The 19783-nt window shown below is 43.1% G+C and overlaps 1 protein-coding gene across 1 annotated transcript in view; it reads right to left on the bottom strand.

Annotated features, from left to right (window-relative positions):
- Nucleotides 1-17701, bottom strand: part of HIC2 (HIC ZBTB transcriptional repressor 2) — a 40760-nt gene extending 23059 nt beyond the window's left edge. Inside the window, exon 1 of the mRNA XM_059485355.1 lies at nucleotides 17553-17701. The gene's annotated coding sequence lies outside the window, so the exon portion shown is untranslated. The remainder of the gene's footprint in view (nucleotides 1-17552) is intronic.
- Between the last annotated feature and the right edge of the window lie 2082 nt (nucleotides 17702-19783).

Here is a 19783-nt window from a genome sequence, read left to right as displayed (position 1 = left end):
AAAATAGGAAAACACCTCTTTAGGGCTCTCTTGCAGTTTGTATTAACAATACAGAATACTGGAAAATAGAAGGCCAGGTGCACTTATGTTCAAAGATATCTTCAGCCTTACATACTTTGAGAAGTATTTAAAATACAAAAAATTCAAAATTCCCTTGCCTCCATTTGGGGGGAGGGTAATGGAGATGAGAGAGAGGAAGGGGAGGGGGAAAAAAGAGATCAGCTGTTCCATTAGAGACTTCATATATGAGCACACAGCAGGAGCTTCCTTTATCTGTGTATCAAACCACTGCAAATGCAGGAACAGCCAGGGCAATGCCAGCAACTAAATGTGCTTTTACTTATTTATTCAGAGAACATTCAGTGGTAGAGGAGACTGGATTTAAATACAAGTAATTGAAAGCTACCAATTTTAGTCTTGTTTTACGTTTACACTCTAGGTCATGAAGGATGATCAGTGGCTGGTAACTACTAAGCCATATTGATTTAAAACCAAATATAATCTGCTCTCAATTTGGTCTTATTTTCTGCTAACCAGAGCTGCACTGTCTCCAGCTGAAACATTTATTCCATTTCACAGGTATTTATGCAGCTGGTATTTTTCTTCTTCTTATAATTTTAATAAACAGCCAATGACTTTCATTAGACATTTTCTCATTTGAATCATAATGCTTGAAAATTCAAAAAGTCATGATCCATTGAGAATTTTTTACTTCATTCTTATATCTACCATACTAAGCACTTAAGTCCAAACATGTTGAACATTTAAAACAAACTCTTTCAAAAAGAAAAGTAAGCTGTAGCTAATGATTTAAAACTGAATTCACATTGCCTTGTCCTTCAAAATCTAGAGCTACCAGATGTTGGCCTCCCATTAGATCTAGTTCTTATTCACCAGCTCAGAAAAGGAGAACAAGCATCCTGAATTTCTTAAACTTTCCCTGTTTTCTCAACTGAAATATTTTACTGATTTTGTTTTTTAATCTGCAAAAACGGCCTAAAGGTTGCCTTGCAAAGGCAGCTTCATCAGCCAGAATGATCTCTTGCTCCTCATGTACAGGGACAGACTTTCTGCAATTGAGCATTCTGTCTTTCCTTAAACCTTTGGCAGAACACAAGCAGTGCCTAAATAAAGACTGATCTAAGCTCATTAAGATCTGTGAAAATTGCTCAAGGCAGCCATTGTAATTTCAAGTTTCCCTTCCTAGTTATTAAAGAGATTGTTCAATTCAGTAGCTCTTCGTTGTTACATCTACAATGGATTTGACTTTTGTGCAATACCCCACAAACTGCCATCAAATACCACTAAAACCAACAAAAGCAAGAGATGATGCATCCACTTCCTACCATACACGTTCTGCTTCACTTTTCTTGGCTTGTGTACTGAGACGCTGTGATTGCTTCTGTCCACATTTTGTTTAGCAATTTATATTAGAGAAAAATCTAAATACACATGCCAAAAGAACAAGATATACCTTAATTTGCTACCAGAAAGATGGCAGAGAAACACAAGAGTGACCTTCACCTGATCATACACAATGTTATGTGCAAAGTCCAGAAGAAACAGATTTTCATGAAACCTTCCCATGCTACTTTCAAATTCATTTTTGCCTTCATAATCCATTATATTTCTCAAACCACTTCTGCACTAAGTTCCTTATTTGTTTATTCCTTCCCACAATAGCACTTCCATTTATAAAATTCACACTTTAACTGTTTGCACAGACCTGTTGAGCTAAGGAAACCTGAAATGAAATCTTTCCTTTTGCCAGCTCTGTGGTGGAGGATGCTGTTCAAGCTCACCCATGGTCACATGCTCATCATCCACTAATCTGGCTGAGGTGATAAAGCAGGAAAGATAGCACTGTACTGGACACAGTGCCCTGGTCCTACATCATGCTGGACCACTGTCACGTGTGCAGCTTGGACACTGAGACAATCCCCCTGCATAATTCACCAGCATTGCTGCTTTCAAGTTGTGCCTAGAGAGAGCAGATGCACAGAATGCATCCTTCTGTTCTTGCAGATTTTTGACAAAAGAAAGTCTGGATGCATTGAAGGAATAAAACAAAAAAACCTTTGCTCCTTACTATAAACAGAGATTTTGCTGTTGTGGAAGGGGAATAAAACTGCACATCCCTTCTTTAAAAGAAAGATGACTTGAACCTTTGAAAGAGTCTAATAAGAACAGTATTTCCCTTCCCTAATGAAGTTCCTTGTCCAGTATTAAAGGAAAGTAGTCTTTCAGTAGCATTTCAGCCACCTCAAAGGGTTATTTAAAAAATAACATAAGGTTGTGATGTTTAAACAAGCTTTTCCACCAATTACTTAATAGCATCCAGAGGCTTCAAGTAAGAAACAGGACCCTTCATACCAAGCAATTTATAGTAGCAACACACAGAGTGAGGCAGAGGACTTGAAGGGAAGGAAAATGCTGGGGGCAAGGAGAGAGGGGAGGTAAAAACCACAAGTAAGATTACCAAGTATATCCAAAATCTAAAAACTAGAATAAAAGCCAATGCCCTTCACCAAAGCCCTTTGGAAACACAAATATTAAAATAAAAAAAAGGTAATTTCTTCCTTGTTCACCCCATCAGGTCAGACCCAGAGACCCAGCAGCCCACTCTGGAGAGCTCCTGCCCTTTGCTACCCCTCTAGTAGCCTTGTGCCCTGGAGTACTCCAGTGTGGCAGGCAATGCCAGCTGACAGGTACAAACTCATCTGCCCCAGGACTGCCTGGCATGTGAACCCACAAGGCTCTGTGAGCTGGAAGAGAAATCTCCCAAGAGAAGAAAGGAACCCTTGCTATTTTGCCTGGAAAAGGCTCCTCCAGAGAGCAGAGCCGTGCTGGGAGGGGGCAGCGACGCCCGCGCTGCAGCCGCTCTCCCTCCTCCTGGGGCAGGGCAATGCCACGCTGCAGTGAGCTCAGCCCAGCTCCTCGTGGAAGCATTCCAAGCTACTCAGCCTCTGACAGCTCTCCAACTGCTCTTCCACGCGGTGTTGCTTTACATTACATTGCTTTCCCTGCCAGGAGGCACTGCTGTATTACAGTACAGTCATCTAGCAAAACGTAAAACTGATTCTTGCACCTCCCAAATATCAAACGACTGCTGCTGCTGCACTCACAGCTACAAGCCCTCCTCTGTGTTACACCTTCCTGCTTTGGTGCACATACAAGGGATTTTAGTACCTTCTCTTCAGCCTCCTTCCCAACTTTCTGCTTCCTCCCAGTCCTTTCTGTGGAGGGCAGCCATCCTCAGCTTCCAACCCAAGGTGCTAGGCCCAAGTCATTAGGTGCATTTTCAGTGACTGTAGCACCGAAAGGAGAAAGTGTGAAAAGTAACTGGAAACATTGTAGTTACTTACACTTCATTAACAAGCTCAGCTTCCTGTCAACTCAATTTTTAAAAAGATGCCAGCTACAGAGGCATTTTATAACACACATACATTTTTAGGCATTTGACTCCTAATGCTCTTCATTTCAGTGTGCTTTACATTACCTGTGGGCTGCATGGCAAAACTAGCTCCCTGCACTGCAGGGTAGCTGGTTTCCTTTCCAGTTTTCACCTACAAAAATAGCCAAGTTATAAGAGCAAAGGTCTATCTCTCTCTATTCTTCAGCAGTAGCCAGAATAGGGCCAAAAAGAAAAAAAAAAGCTGAGGGATGGCAGAGAGGGAGGAAAAGTAATGGCATAGAATACAGGCAGTCTTTTTCCTTCTTACACCCTGTGCAATTGTTAAAGATCTCCTGATCCAGAGGTTGCATCCAGGCCATCACTTTTAATAAGAACTTATCTGTCCTTCATCGATTTTTCAATCTGTTTAGACTTCTGCTATCCATAACACCCTGTGGCAATGAGTTTCACGTGGTAACTGCTGCTTGACAGAGTGCCTCCTCTTTGCCTGCTTTGAATCAATTTAGCAAACACAGGAACTGTGAAGGATCACTCCCTACTCCCCTTGCCATTCATGACAATACAATGCATCTGCAGTTTCTGTAATAAGTCATCTCTTCTCTATGGCAAAGAGAAATCAGAGGGGCTGACTTTTTTCTCTGGACCTTCCCTAGCCCTCCACCACCTTTGAAGGTGGCAATTAGAACTGCACAGTGCCTAAGACATGGGCACACCACGGATATACCCAGCAGCACACTGATGGTTTCTGTTTGGTTTACCAGCTTGGGTAAACATCCAGAGTTTGTTGTTTCTTCAGGGAGTACAGCATTTCCTCCCAGCTGCCCATTCGTCTCTCTGCAAGCCTTTTCTGGGGACTCACTTCAGAGTGCTCTTAAGTAATCTGCTGAGGTAACAGGAGACATTTTTCTTCTCCCAACAACTGCTGCCAAAATTCTGTCAAATTTTTTATCCAATTCAAGTCAGTCAAAATCTCAGCTTTCAAATCCCTGCCATTTTTCAAAGTCTTCCCAAAAACACAGCAGTTTGCAGTCACTCAAAGCTCATGGCTACTTTCTATCACTTGTACACCCAGCAAGAAGGTCCCCAAAGCAGAGAAGCAGAAAGGACGTGGTTCTCTCCAGCAAGCAGGGGGAGCATTGTTGCATTTAAGTCTATACTGACAAACCAAGGAAACTTTCTCAGTCTTGTCCCAGCCAATATCCCAGTCCTAAGAAGTTTCCCAGGAGGCCCCACATAACAGTGACTGTCCTGAGGGATCAGTCAGACTTGGCAGTGCAATGCACAAATCACTACCCTGCCTCATGAGCCCCTGCTAATCCCAAAAGATGTGCTTCACCAAACAGAGCTGCTCCATATAATTGCTTGGCTTATCTCCCCTCTCTTAGCTGAGCTACCATGGTTCCTAAAGGCCTTAAAATTAATGACAGCTATGCTTGCAGATTTAACCTCCTTTACCTGTGCAGTGCTGTGTGCATCACTTGTTCACACAGCATTGCCATACACAGGCCTCAGCTGCGGTTTCTCTGCGCTTCTTATAAACAGCTCAAGTGCTGCTGAATTAGCAAACACTGGGAGGAAACATCAGAGCAGTTTGTTTGACCACAGTTTCAGAATTTCTGGCAGGCAGTTGTAACACATCAGGAGAAAAATAACAAAAAACAAAGTTATAAACTGAAATACTGAATCTCAGCATACCCGACCAGAAAACAGATCAGGTAATTTGAGCAAACAGACTCTTATGAACACACAATTAACAAAAGTAGCTCAAGATACATTAACAAAATAATAGCAACAGACATATTTTACTTCCACAGTTACAAACCTCTGCATTTGAATGAGGTAACTATACAAATAACAACCTTTGTACATTGAAATATCTACAACTACCCACGAGTATAAGACAGTGTGCAAAAGCTGGGGGAATAAACTAGTCCAGTTCAACATTTTGAAACATTCCTTTTGGTTATCTCATTTACTGAATATTTTGCACATAGTGCCTGCAAAACTACACTGGGTGTGTTTGAAGAATCTCTTTCCTTCAGTTTCCTAAGGAAATTATGAGGGATAGAGCATCCTTTTACTCAATAGGATGAGAAATTGCACCAAATCCCTTGCTGGAGTTCTGACATAAAGGCAATTCAGAAAGTCAGCCAGAGACCTGCCCACACCCATCACCATGACTTTCCAAGACTGGAATGAGAAAAAGTTGTGTTTAAGTTTCACACTCAGCTTCAAATGTCAGTCATCTTTATTTTCTCCTTGGAAATATATGCACAATGTACACACACATGTACAGCTCTCTTCTAATATTTCTTCTAACTCCCTACTATGACCCTTCTTGTGGTGCTGAATCTGAGAGATAGTTCCCCAGTTAATGAACCCACTGTATTATAAAATGCTGCCATCCCATGAGGGATCAGAACCAGCCTGAGAACACAACAGTCTGCTCACAGTAAGCAGAAAAGTTATCACTGTAAAGCAGTTTGCAAAGAGTGCGTTAAACACTATGACAAGAAAGTGGCAGTCTGTTCAGAGCTACAACAAGCAGGGAAAAAAGATTGAGTCACTTGAGTCACAGAGCTAGTTCTTTGCTGTTCTCCAGAAAGGAGTGCACAAACAGGTGAGGAAGGAGATCATATCTCCTGCCTTATACCTGGACACCTGTCGAGGCTTTGAGCTACAAAAAGTCAGCATGCATGTTTTCTTTGGTAACCAACTGAGAAGCTGCATTCTTCTCAGCATGAAAGTATCCAGCTCCAGTTGAACTTGTTTCATAGAATATCTGACTGAGAAGAATGAAGGAATGAGGATGCCCTCCTTGAGATAAATGTTCTGGCCTCTTCTGGGCATAACTCTCCCAGCAGGAATTGACAACTGATAATGTTATCACAGAAACTGCATTTAAGCTCAGTTCTGTTAATAAGTTCCTCTCCTAGTTGAAACTAAAGGCTCTCTGTTCACCTGGTATCTTCTACATTTATCCTGCCATTGCTCCAGAAGCAGAACTTCTACTAGTGAGGAAAAGTCAGCCATAGTAAGGGAATGGGCTCTACTTCTCAGCCTCAGAAAAGGGACAATGAATGAATTGACTTTGCAATTTGAGAAGGGTACTTCTTATCATCTAGGACATTTGCATGAAACAGCTTTTCCAGCTCTTGGTTTAATGAATAAAGGAATCAAATCTCTCAAAACATGTTGTAAATAACCACACATATTTGCCATCTGAAACAGCTACACATGGCTCTCTTTCCATATCCACCATTTACAAATAAAGATTTTTCAAGTGATCAGCTGGGAAAGCTGAAGTGGGCAGAGCTCAATGTGCAGCCAAACTGAATCATCAAGGAAAAATTTGGACAACAATGTTGAAAGTCTTGGAGACAGTTTGCAGTGGCTTCACTATGTTCAGTTTTTCCTTAAACAAAGCTTTTCTAGCAAGCTGGTAATTTTCCTATTGTATCAAATTCCTTGATACGTACTTGGGAGAAAATTTAGTTGATCCATGAACATTTGCATGGCTTATTTTAGCTGTGAAAAATTCAAGTGAAGAGATGAAGAAACTTGCCCAAAGTGAAACTGGCAATTGCAGAGCTCAGGAGGGACCCCCATCCTCACTCCCCTATCTCCTTGCCATTCTGCAGCTACAGGAAAGCACAGGCAAGAGGCCCTCAGCTGAAGGACAGTGGTGGAGTGATCTGGCTTCAACCACCTGAGCTCAAGCTGCTGCTCCCAGTGCAGCAGAATCATCACATCCATCCTTTTCAGGGAGCCCAGAGCTGCCCAGCAGGCCCTGGGAGAGCTACACCCCGGGATCTATCCATGGGCTTAGGCAGAAAGTAGTATCCAAGGTACCTATCATGGTAACATCTAAATGCAAGTATCAGAGCACTTTACAGACAAAAAGGGCTTTCCCCCAGGCTGTTTTAAATTTGCATGTTCCTGTGTAGCACTGAAGACAGCAGCAATGGTGATTCATTAAGATAATGATTTAAGTAGGAGGCTTAAGAAAGTCAGGGTGGATTAACATCCAGAGGGCTGCACTGGAGCTTCTCCACTCCAGGCTGCCACCCTCCCTTTTAAGGGAATGGAGGAATTCCAAAAGTCAAGAGAACTATGAATTAACAGCAGCTATATCACAACTACAATGTAGTGAAGCACAAGAGCACCACCTCTGCTCCAGCCCATCCTCCTTGGGAAGGACAAGCACAACATTTTATGCTGCAGGAAAATTTTCATGGCATTTTAAATTATTGGCAATTATAAATTACTGGATTTCCCTTACCTTGATTAATTTGTTAGTGTAGGTTCTCCTCAAAAGAAAGGGATTGTGGGAATTTCTTTTAAACCAATTTTCTATCCACCTTAAAAACAATACACATTTTCTTCCAACCAGTTGTCTTTCCCCACTATTGAATAATCAGATGGGTTTGATAAATTGATTGCTCCCACATAATGATCTAAATATACACATTGGGAAAAAGCACACAAGTCCTTTCCACACCCCAGCTTTTAATCAAATCGTGATCAGTTACGGGTTGAGACACGCGTTCTGTCCGTAACACCAGGCTAGCGCTCAGACAGCAACAGGCACCTCAGACTTCATCCCTGCTAAGACAGAGGCCTTTGTACCATGATTTTCATATTTACTTTCAGTTGCCTTTTAGAGAGATGTACAGACAACCAGCCAGGCTATTCTGCTGCTCACTCAGAATGGCTGCATAGGGCAGCCGGTGTGCATTGCCCACTCACCGCTAGCTGAGCTTGGTCTGAACGTCTTCTAGGCACTCTATCCCATGCTGATTCAGAACAGAATAGCTCCCTGGAATGCAATTACAGAAACAGTGAGGGTTTGTCTTAAAAAGGGATTATTCCAGAACAGCTATTCCTCATTAACTATTCCAAATGGCCTCTTCATTAGGATGATGAAGTTCACTGAGAATAGCTCCTCCATTCAATTTGTAACTTACCTTGGTCTCAATCAATGATCCTATTTAGATGAGCCCTTGGTGCAGCACCACACACCCCTAACACTGGCTTCACCAACAGAAACAGATTCACAGTTGCAATCAAAGTAGAGCTGCTGCATGGGCACATCTCAGCTGAGTTTGTTTTAAGTTGGGCAGATAACAGGATCAGGAAATATGTTTAAAAAAATAGTTGTTTCAATTACAGATCTCATCAGTACTGCCAGTGACATTTTGTACTTTACTAGTCTTAGCATCTGCTTTGTTCAAACTTGGTTTATTCCTTAGATATAGGGAGACCTTAACAGCAGGGAAATTTTGAGTTCTGGAACTTCTTTGTTTATTAAGTTCTTAGCTTGCAAGATTTCTCATCCAAAAGAGCTGAGAAAGTACCTGGCACATCTTCGATGCTTATTGAATACATTAAATAAATCAAACGTTTTATGATAAAATTCCACTCCCCCACACCAAACAGATGTAAGTGCAAGTCAAGGAGTCTTGAAGAATTGCACTAAAATTGATTTTGCTCCAGTTTTCCCCAAAGGAAAGAATTTGAGTATGGGTTGAGACAAAAATACGGAAAATTTAAGCTATCATGAACAACTGAAAAAAGAAATGGAGAAAAGACAGAAGCCAAAACTAAACTTCATATTCAGCATGCATAATTTATATTCTCTTCAGTGTTCTACATGAGAGGCATTCCTGGACTCACATGTAAAGTGGGAGTCTTTTTTCTTGGGCACACCATACTTCTCGAGAAAAATGCAAGATACCTTAATGCTGGTGTCTCCTGCCTACTCAGGGGAAATCACAAACCACAGAGATCCTGAGAGGATGGAAAAGACAGCTGAGGATGTCAGTACCAAAGGGATCCTGTGTCAAAAAATAGGTGATCCAGTCTGCCATAAGTTGATCACAGTATCAATATTTCAGCCTTCTTGTGCATACGGGCAATCTTAGTCCATGTACATGTGGTGCATGTGTGCAAAACCAGCACAGTACATAATATTTTATAAGCAGCTTTTATGGGTTCTTTTCCCCATAGGAGAGAAAGTTAAGAGAGACATGATAGAAAGGGGTAAGGGCAAATATAAATATTTCCAAATCAAACCAGGGGAAAAAAAAAAGCTGAAAGAAACTTAAACCACTTCCAGTCTCTCCCTCCAATAAATTCCACACTCTCATGGTCTCTGGCACCACTTCACAGTAACCCCAAAAGATATTCACCTGCTCCCACAGCACTAAGAAAGAAACAGTGAGACATGAACAAAGAAGCTCCCACCTAGGATGACCAATGTAATCCCCTGAGAGCACATTTTGAGGGGAAAACCTTACCATGAAAGCAGAAGAAAAACAAACACACACATGCACACACACAGCTCCACTGCTGTGCACCATTAGCATCCTCCCCATTTTCTATACACATCCAGTATCAGGAGATTTATATTCAGGCCAAAAGCTCATGCTGGCAGGAGAGGAAAGTAGTTTGGAGAAGAGAGGGGAAGGGAAAAAAAAAGCCTACAGTTCCTTGGCTTGTGATCAGCAGGCTGGATGCATTCTGTGGAACTAGGCCAAAGCATGGGTTATTATATTCAAGAGAACATCTGAATCGCAGCTCAAGGGAGCCGAGTCTGCGGCTCTCATTTATGCTGTATATCAATTGAATATCAAACCACATTTTCCACCTTCTGAATAATAAAGCTTAATAGTTTGGGACTCCCATATGGTCTATTGTTAAAATATTTCCAAACACTGGCTGCTGTTTTATTTCTGAAGGAAAGATTCCTCTTTCCTCTTTAAGCTTCACTCATTTAAAAGATGCTTGTAGCAAAAGCTAAATATATTTAATCTTTTAAATATTTCCAGAGTTTGAACTAGGGCTAAAAAATGAGGGGATAAGGAAAAGAAAATACATTTTGAAACTAGCTTTTTTCTTTTTAATGTCACATGCAAATGTTTGTTCCAGGCAGAAGCAGCTGGTGCCACCAGGCTCTGCTGTTCAGAACAGGGGGTGCAGAAGCTTTCAGAAGCCATGAGTTGCTCTAACAAAGGAGGGACCACACAGACTCAAGCCATTCACAAAAGGACCCAGGCTGATTATTTGACTATTACTTACAAGGAAGCTTGGCCAGTAAGGTAGGCAATAAATACTGGAGAAACCTGTTCTGTGCATAACCCAGGTTTGTCTTTTCACAAGTCCTGCTCTCTAATTAGCTACTCATTCCTCGAGGGCACTGCTGATGGATGGAGTGTATCAATTTGGTTTACTTTTAAAAGTCAAAAAACTTGCTAAATAAATACTCTGCAGTGCTAGGAACAGTCACTAGTGCTCCTTCCTATTCCCACCAGAGAAGGGTATACCTGCTTTCTACTTTGCAGAAGAAGACTCAGGGGCAGAGAGTCTGCAGTGCCCTGCTCAGAGCTGGGATGAGAACTCAGCAGTGCTCAGCTTTTGATCCTGCACTCACCCCTGCTCCATTTGCACAGAGGGACCCAACTGCTCTGCAAGCAGAAGTGAAACCCTGCAGCACTGCCTGGCCATGCACTGCTGTGACCCCCCAGCCCCACCTCACCCAGCCCCTGAGCTCTCCAAGGAGCTCCTCCTGTGCTCTGGGACAGGAGCTCTGGGAGTGGCACCTTCCCCACACTTGCTGGACACTCAGCCAAGCACAGGGTGCTGAGCCAGGCACCACCAGCAGTGTTATAGCACAGAACAGAGCTGTTCTATAGCCCAGGGAGCTAAGCAGAAACTTCTGCTCCCTCCTCCTTATCTTTTGTTCTAGCCCTCATTGCTGTTTCTCATTCCTGTCTCCTACTTCCCTCCTTCTGCCGTGTGTTCCCCTCCCCTCCATGGCCTGCTCTGCTCCACTGTACAGGGCTTCAGTCAGCTGTCCCAACCCTGAAACTGGTTGCTCTTACTCACCAGCTGCCTCCTCCCCAGAAAGGAAGAAATTCCAGTATTTCTGCATTTACTCTCATCCCAATTCGGGCAGAAAAACTGAAATTAGAGACTATGCAGAATGGAAGTTCACAAGTTTAAAAAGAAATTTAAAAAGAAAGAAACAAAAAAAGGAAACCTATTTATGAACACCAGTGCATTTTGTGTCATTTGAAATGGAATATTTTACATTACTGAAACCAAAGTTAGTTCATTTTGGTTTGGTGACCTGACCTGAGAAATTTTGTTCTGAGTCAGTACAATGTTGAGCTGCTCTTCTTCCCACAGTGCTGCACTGCCCCAGTCACTGCAGCTTGGCAGCCCTGGCCCCACTTCTGGGCGAGACTCCCGTGCTGGAAGGGAATTCCCAAAGCACACACTGAGGTGTCCTGTGGCACAGCACGGCCCCTGGGAGACCTGTGGGCCATATGGCAAGGCAGGGCCCTTGGAGCCCAGCAGAACAGGTACTTCAGTCAACAGCTCTCTCAGCAGTCAAGGATGACCTGAAATCCAGTGCAATGTTTTGAACCAATCCCAAGTGAAGCCTTTTAGATCAGTTAGAGAAAAGCAAAACAAAGATGTATTCCCATTCAGGCAGCATAGACAGGTCAACGTAATGCTTCTGGTAAAAGCTAGTTTATTAATTTTACAGGTGATCAGAAATCTAGCACTGTGCTTTTCTAGGAGAAAAACAATGTTTCCATTTTAAAGAAACTACACTGTTCTCTGAAAAAGCCACTCCAAGGAAAATTCAGATCAGTCTCCTACTGACCATAGCAGCATTCTTACAAACTGGCTTAAAAATAATACCATGAACAAATCTCACGCCTGCAGAAACTTCCTTAGCAGGGAACTTAAATTATAGCAATATCAGCACCCTTCTGCCTCCTGCACAGCTCCTGGCATGACCTGAGGACTGTAAGATTTAGTTCATCAGCAGAGTTTAACGACTAGTTTAGAGTCTGACAAGTATTGAACCAGGGGGTTTGCAACAGATGTCTGACCAGTCAATACCTTGCTGCTTCCAGCCAAGGCACAGGCACAGCTTTTATGAGCAGTTGGTAGAAACAACTGCTGGTGGAGCTGCTGAAGGCGCCGAGTTCTGCCCCAAACATTGGGAATGCTACCAACTCATGCTCAGCAAACAGTTCTTAAAACAAGTGGAGAGAACTCAGAGGGAAGATTAGTATGAATTAGTATGCACAGAAAGCTATCTTAGTAATTTTCCTGTAGACTCTATAATGCAGCTCTTGCAGTGTGTGTTCTTCCCCCAGGTCTGTGTATCTGAGAGAAGGCAGTGTGTGTCTGTGTGGATGGATTTGATTTGCTCTTGAAAAAAAAAAAAAAAGAGAGACACTTAGCCTGTAGTTTCAGAGCTGAAAACTGCAATAAACCTCTCTTTTTAAACCCCATAACCTTGTGACTGTTTTATAGTTATAAGGAATCATAACCAGAGAAGGATTTAGCCTAACAGTGATCTGCCCTCAAAGACATTAATCTGTCACATCTAATAGAAGGGGAATAAGGAGACAAACTTTTCCTCTAAGCAATTCAAACAGATGGTGTATGGCTATGGTGGGAACTTACTGTAAGGTGCCCCTGTAACAAGGGTAAATTTGGCAATGCTGCACACCCAAAGATGCTATTTACAAGTCAGTGTGAGAAATATCTCTGCACAATTTCCTTGTGTTTAAAAACCTGAATTCTCTACAACCATATCTCACCACTTTTGTGGTTGACACATTCAACCAGCTTTCCACCCACTTTTTCACCCTCTTTTTGCCAGCAAGATTGAGTCTCTTGTTTGCAATTTTTAACTCTTCTCAAAGTAATTTTTTATTTTTGAGGGACCAGCAGAAGATAAGTAAGTGCATCATGCCAACATGTTAAAGCCATTTTCTACCAGTATCTCAAATAAAATTTTCTTTGTCTGGGTTTATAGTAGATTCTTTCTTACCCTACAAAACACACCGAAGTTTTCAGTTTAGTTTCTCTTTCTTTCCTTCTTTGTATCCTCTATAGAAAATAAAAGGTTTATTTTCTCTCCTTCTCTCTTCCTCCACCCCCAACCTCAACCCCCAATTTCTCTTTTCTAGTTTTATCATACAACTTCTCTTCCCTCAGAAGCATGAAGTTGCTCCTCCAGACTCACAATAAGAAGCATTACTTGATCACCTTGCTCTGGGTTCCTGCCTCTGCTCTAGAGGAGCAACAATTGGCTCCTGGGACACTTTGCTCTGTTTCCTCTCTTGGAAGACAGCCAAGGCTTACTCAAGTCTCCCTTCCTCAGGTCTGCCACTCAGCCCACTAACCTATCCCTATTTTCCACCCACACTGAACAAGACACAAGGTTTCCAAACTTGTCTGGAGAGCTTAGTCCCAAATTCAGCTCATTGTCCTATAAGGGACCAGACATGAAACCAATTCTAGTGCTTAAGAGTTCCCATGATATCTCAAAGCAGGTGAAGACCATTATTGTCAGATTCCTAGCATGCAACAAGGCTGATAGGGAGCACTGAAAGATATGGGGTAGCAAGAGACCAAATTCACTTGCAGTGGCAGTCCAGGGGAGTACACTGAATTCAAAGGAGCACTAAACTGAGACACTGGTTTTCCAGACTGGTCAGGGGAGGATTGGTCTTAGAGGACTTGAGGGTAATACCCAGATTACCCTTCCCCACGCTCACGGGGAGCAAACGTCACTTTGCATGGTGAAGCATGCCAGCTCAGGAGCATGCTCTATGTTTCATGTTAATGAGTATTTGTGTGGAACCCAACTTCCTTCCCCTCCCTAATTTTTATATAATTAAGGATCAGAACAAGCATTTTGTTTCAGTCTACAACAGTGACACACAACAGCACTATAGAATAACAGCAAAGGGAGAGAAGTAAGTAAAAAAATGCAGGTGGTAGACACTGCTTTGGCCACTGCGAGAAATGAAGGCTTGAATGCACATTTTTGCCTGATTGCATAGCTGTTTCTGCTGCCCATCTAATCTGCTTAGAAAACTGGTTTTGAAGGATATGGTTCAGACATACCACTTGCATGGGGAGGGGGGGAATGATGAGGGGAGAAAAAAAAAAGTGCTGCAGCTGCAAAAGATAAAATAGAGACAACTAATTTTCTCAGAGCTTGCAACACAACCTCTCCCCCTCCTCCACATGCAGTCACTGCACTGGCAGGATAAGCTGGAGATTCTCCAGCGTAAGCAAAGAAGGCACAATGAGGTGTGCAGGCCCTTCTCCAGCCGCTCCCCACAGGCCTGGGGGTACCAGAGAGCAGAGGCTGACAGCCCCGCTGGCAGGGAGAGGGACATTCCTCTGCCCACTCCTTTCCACTGCAGGCCCATTTTTCAGAGGGACGTGAGAAACGCACAGTGCTGGATGTTATGCTGAGACAATAATGAGCATAAGAGAGCTGCAGACTCCTGCTGTACCAATTGGTGGCTGGGTTCTGAACTCTCATTGTGTGATCCGATTTCTCCTGTCATTCAAGCCATTTTGAAAACTCCAAGCATACGCTCATTTAAGCCATGTGTCCTGAAAGCTAAACAGCTGAAGGGGACAGGGAGAGAGGGGTAGGGAGAGAGGAGAGCCACTGGATTTCTGGTGACAGTGTCTAAAATACACATTTGCACAAGGAAGTCTCACTTTAGATCGTCACTTAGCAAAACAACTCCAGCTGCTGACAGGCAAGAGGTAGAGTTTCAAGTGACCATCAGACACAAAATAGGCCAAATAATTTACTGCAGTCTAAAGGGAGTGGGAGTGTGTGCTCTCACAAATGTAACAGAGATAACAAATGGATTACCACTGGGTGACCCAATGTCAAGATTAGCAGCCCCAGTTCTCATTTCAGTTACACCGTAGCAATGACATTACCCAAGATCTAGTAGAAGCGAAACTGAAATCAGAGTCCAACCCAGGATGTCAGGGAGGCAGCTGCTTTAGTTTTTTAATGCCTAGAATTTCAACCCAGTTTGCTTTGTTTCAAGAGCCTACACTGCCTCTGGCAGAAGGGGCAGCAGCCTTTGCCAGCTGCCACGTGATCTGCAAGGATGTTTTCTAAATGGAATTTTTTTTTTTTGACACGGGGTTGGGGGAGAGGAAGTGGGGATTGTTAGTGACAGAGGTAGACAGCAAGACAAGTATTTTGGCATGTTTTGTCCCTTCCCTCAAAGGTATTTTGTCCCTTTATTTCCATTCTGTGCCCATACATAAAGTTACCTCTCCTCTGCACTCTTCTCCACATACACCCATGTTTCCTTTGAAAGAGCCAAGAAGGCCAGTTCTGGCCTTTGTGAGGTCTTTGAGGAGACATTGTGTGAGTGGTTGCTCCATCACTGAAGTAAAATACAAGGGGTTTTTACATATATAAAAATATTTTAAAGCTTTCCAAATATTAACTGCCTATGGAAATTAAACATCTGCTAACAATAAACTCCCCAAACGAATGAGAAGATAGTTTCAGTCTGACTGAAATGCTTTCCCTTGCTAATTGCTAAGAATACAATTTTCTTGTCTTTTACAATGGCAATTTCATTAGTTCTCCAATTATCCCAATATTTTAGTCCTTTTTCTTTCCCAACAGAATGAAAAAGGTCCGATTCCCATCTCCAACGCAACTTTCAGAGTCCTGCAAAACCAAGAGAGAAACTGGCAATTATGAGGAGCCACAGAACGCCCTGAGGGCAGAGACTGACTACGTGGGTTGCAGAGTCCACCTGCACACCTTTTCTTACCACATCACCCACAGCCCCTCCGAGTCTGCCGAGTTTTCACAAGTATCCTACTACAGACTACACCCCGCTGTGGCAACTGGGTGCTGGAAGTGCAAAGAGGAGCTGATAACCCACGCGAATGCTTAGAATAGCAGATGCCAGGGGGAGAGAAGGGGGCCACCAGCTGAATTTGCATCACACAAGGAAATAAGTCAGTTGGGCAAAAGCCCCATATGTCTGCTTGGGAATGCAGAGCTAAAAGGGCTTTCACTGCTTGGAGAATTGCAGATCTCCAGCTTCTCATCTCACCCTCTGCAACTTGGTGCAGGAGCACATAGAAAACATTTCAAAACCTCACAGTACTTTTTACTATACAAGAAAAGCAACTAGTCCTTTGCATGAATACATTTTCTGCATTTAAGAATCAAAAAGCACTTAGCTACAGTACTTGCCCTCTATCCACTTAAGGGATGAAAGACCCAGCCTGGTTTGCTCGAGGTCAAATAGCAAGTTCAGCAGCAAGAGATGACAAGGGCTCAGGTACATCCAAATCCCATTCAACTGTGGTACCCTTAGACTGAAGAGATGTTAAACACCCTCATGGCGTCAAGAATGACTAATGCCCTCCCAGGTCAGCTTGTGATACAGAACTGGGAACTCACACATCTCCTTCCTCTTGCCTCCCACTCCAGTATTGTTGCAAAGCCCACGTGATGAGATTTTCCTAATCAGCAATTAAATAGTTAATGCTTCCATTACAGCAGATAGAACAGGAGTTGCTGCAGGGAAGGTATGCAGAGGGAAGGAGGAGAAAAGACACAGCAAGAAGGAAAAAACAGAGAAACAATCCTAAAGGAAAAGCAGTTTTCCCACTAAAAGGAGTGATTAGTTGACTAGACAACATAACCTTTAAGACTTTGTCTAAACTAGGATAAAATGCTGTATTGTTGAGGGTGTTTGAGAGGTATAATGTAGGTAAGGCTCATGGCCTTTGAGGATGTGGTAGCCAAGGAAGAGACTAATTAGGACATGTTCACTAACATGTCTTAATGTTCTATGTTTAAATACTTGCCCAAGAACTCAAGGCTATGCAAAGCAAAGGTCTCATGCTGTTCTAATGACTGTAAAACCAAAGCTATGACACAGTGCAAAAAAATCAGAATGGTGAGGAATTGCTGAAGTCTCACATCCCCCATTTTTGTTATGCTCATTGAATGCCTAGGAACATTTGCATCTTAAAATATTCACCAGCATTTTACCAGACAACCTACTATTACATTTTTCCTCTAAAAATCTAATCAAAAACCTAAATGCCAATAGTAAAAGAGATCACAGGCTAACAGCCCGCACTCCTATAAAACTTATCCTTTTGCTCCAGTGTTTGCACAGGCAGATTTTGGAAGGAGGGCGTGAGAGAAAAAGAAGACAGGAATATGAAGAGTGTGCCCAAGGCTTCAGCAAAACCATAATTTTGATAATCCATTACCAAGTTAGTAATTAAAATCAAATCCCACCTCACTAGGACAGCCAGATGCTTCCACAGAGACTTTGTTCTGAGAGTTGTTACACTAAATACTAGGAGAATCACAAATGCTGTAGCTTCTTCTTAACCCTTCCAGCAGTATTTCAGGAACCACCTGTCAGTCTGAAAACCTGATCACTTTTCTCCCAGCTTCTTGTAGGCTCTAGGTGTGCCCCTAACCAAATAGGCTTACCACTTAAAAGCTTAATTACACCTGTGGCTTAAACCTTATCCCAGACAGCACTTGGGAGCATTTGGATTTGGGTGTTTCAGGTGTGAGACTGGGGCCTGCATTCACAAACAGAGCTAGGCAAGTCAGAGTAGGAGCCCCTGGTAAAAGTAGGCAGTGCACTGGGGAGAAGGGAAGAAAGAAGTGCTTTTTCCATTTTGATCACATTTAACTATATTTACATTTCCACAGTTGGGCTTGAGTAATGTCCACCTCCTTGTTTGTGACTGAGGGCAGGTATTAGAGTCAGATTTCTTTTCCACAACAAAAAGATCAAAGTTTGAGCCACTTGTGCAACTTAGGTGTTTACAGTGAACTGGTCTAATTGCATGGCAAGCCCTTCCTCCCGTTATCAGTCTCACACTGAGCTGAGCTCCTTCATTCCATAAGCACCAGAGAAGACTGAGAGGAGAGAGCCCACGTCTGCTGTGGATTATAACCCACCATCCCTTCTATCTGCTCTAACATGGGACCTGAACTACAGTGAGCAAGGGAAAGGTTTAACATATTCAAGAAAATATTCACTTGAGATGTGGTCTGCAGGGCTGACAAAGCATTTGCAGGTTGTGTTTTTAAAGAAACTTTCTAAAAAGCAAGCAAGTACTGTGTGAAGAACCAGAATGAAAGACAAGGCTCCCTCCACTGCTCTTCTCAGAATTGCCTAGGTAGTACAGGCTCATGGTGCATCTTATTGTCAAAGGAAACCTGTGCTGCCTTGTCCAAAGTTACTGACAAAAGAAAAATAAAGAAGTACAGCACAGTAGAAGTCCATGCAGACAAACTTCCACATTCCTAATCTTGTTTTGTCTCACGTAAAGGACACACAAACTTTCTCAGTCTTAGTTTTGTAAGCTATGAAATGGAGCTAAATTTTAGGGTTTTGTGAAATGGTTTTTAATTAATAATTGCAAAGCACACATCTTCAGATGAAACGTATCATATAAATATTAATGAGCTCAGACTACTGGCAGTGTGTGTGTCTCTTAGGAATCGTAAGCACCATGGATGGATCAAAGAGGACATGTAGCTCTAAGAGACAGAGTGGTGTGAGTAGTCTCTGTCTTTAACTGTATTTTAAAGTAGATCCTCAAGACTGTTGTGGATATGCCCTATCAAGTTACAGCAGCTTTCAATTAAAATGACATTTTATCCTTAGGCAAAATTCCACCGTGCACATTTTCACTCACGTAGATATTTCTTCTACATACATGCATTACTAGATCTTTGTAAATAGGGGTCAAACCAACTGGGAAATATGAATTTTACCTTTATTTTCATCAAAATAAATACCCCTTACCTAATTACATTGCTGAAAAGCTTCCAGCTCCACCGCAGTGCCGTGACAAGAAGCAGGATGAGGATGTGGCAGTTGTTTGTTTCGCGGTGCCCTTAGCTCAGTCTGGCAGCACTTCAGACACGGAGCTGTCCTTTGAATGAACGTGGCAGAAAATGCCGCATGGTGAAGGCGCTGCTCCTGTTCCCCTGAGCAGCAGCAGCACCAAACGCGGCTACGGACACGGCGGGGAGAGCAGCGAGCCCCTGCGGGGGCCGTGCAGGGGCATGTCGGAGCAGCGAGGGAGCCGTGAGGGAGCCGCGGCCTGCGGAGCGCGGCCCGGCCGGGCAGGCACGCCGGGGAGGAGGCTCGGGCCGCCTCAGGAATGCGGGATGGCCGCAGGCCTCGGCAGTGTTTTCCAAAAGGTGCTTGGGTTTGTTTCTCTTAGGGTCCAGCAAGCCTGTGTTTTTTTGTTATTGGGGGTGGTGGTGGGGAATGAGGGAGAGTTGCCTTGTTGGGGATTTTAAAAATACATTAGAAGGCAACAGCGAGCGAAGATATTTCTTTGCCTGAGGAAAATTCAGTTTTATCAGCTGCCTTTCTACCTTTCTCTGGCTGTAAAACACCATGGACACCTTTCTGCCCACTTCTCTGCAGCCAGGCATCCTAAATGCTTTGTGAGCCTGACACGTGGCCAGGGGTGTACAGCAGCCTCCAGTCT

This window comes from Ammospiza nelsoni, chromosome 18, assembly GCF_027579445.1.
Source record: "Ammospiza nelsoni isolate bAmmNel1 chromosome 18, bAmmNel1.pri, whole genome shotgun sequence".
Classification (NCBI taxonomy): domain Eukaryota; kingdom Metazoa; phylum Chordata; class Aves; order Passeriformes; family Passerellidae; genus Ammospiza; species Ammospiza nelsoni.
This window is presented reverse-complemented; position numbering and strand designations above follow the sequence as displayed.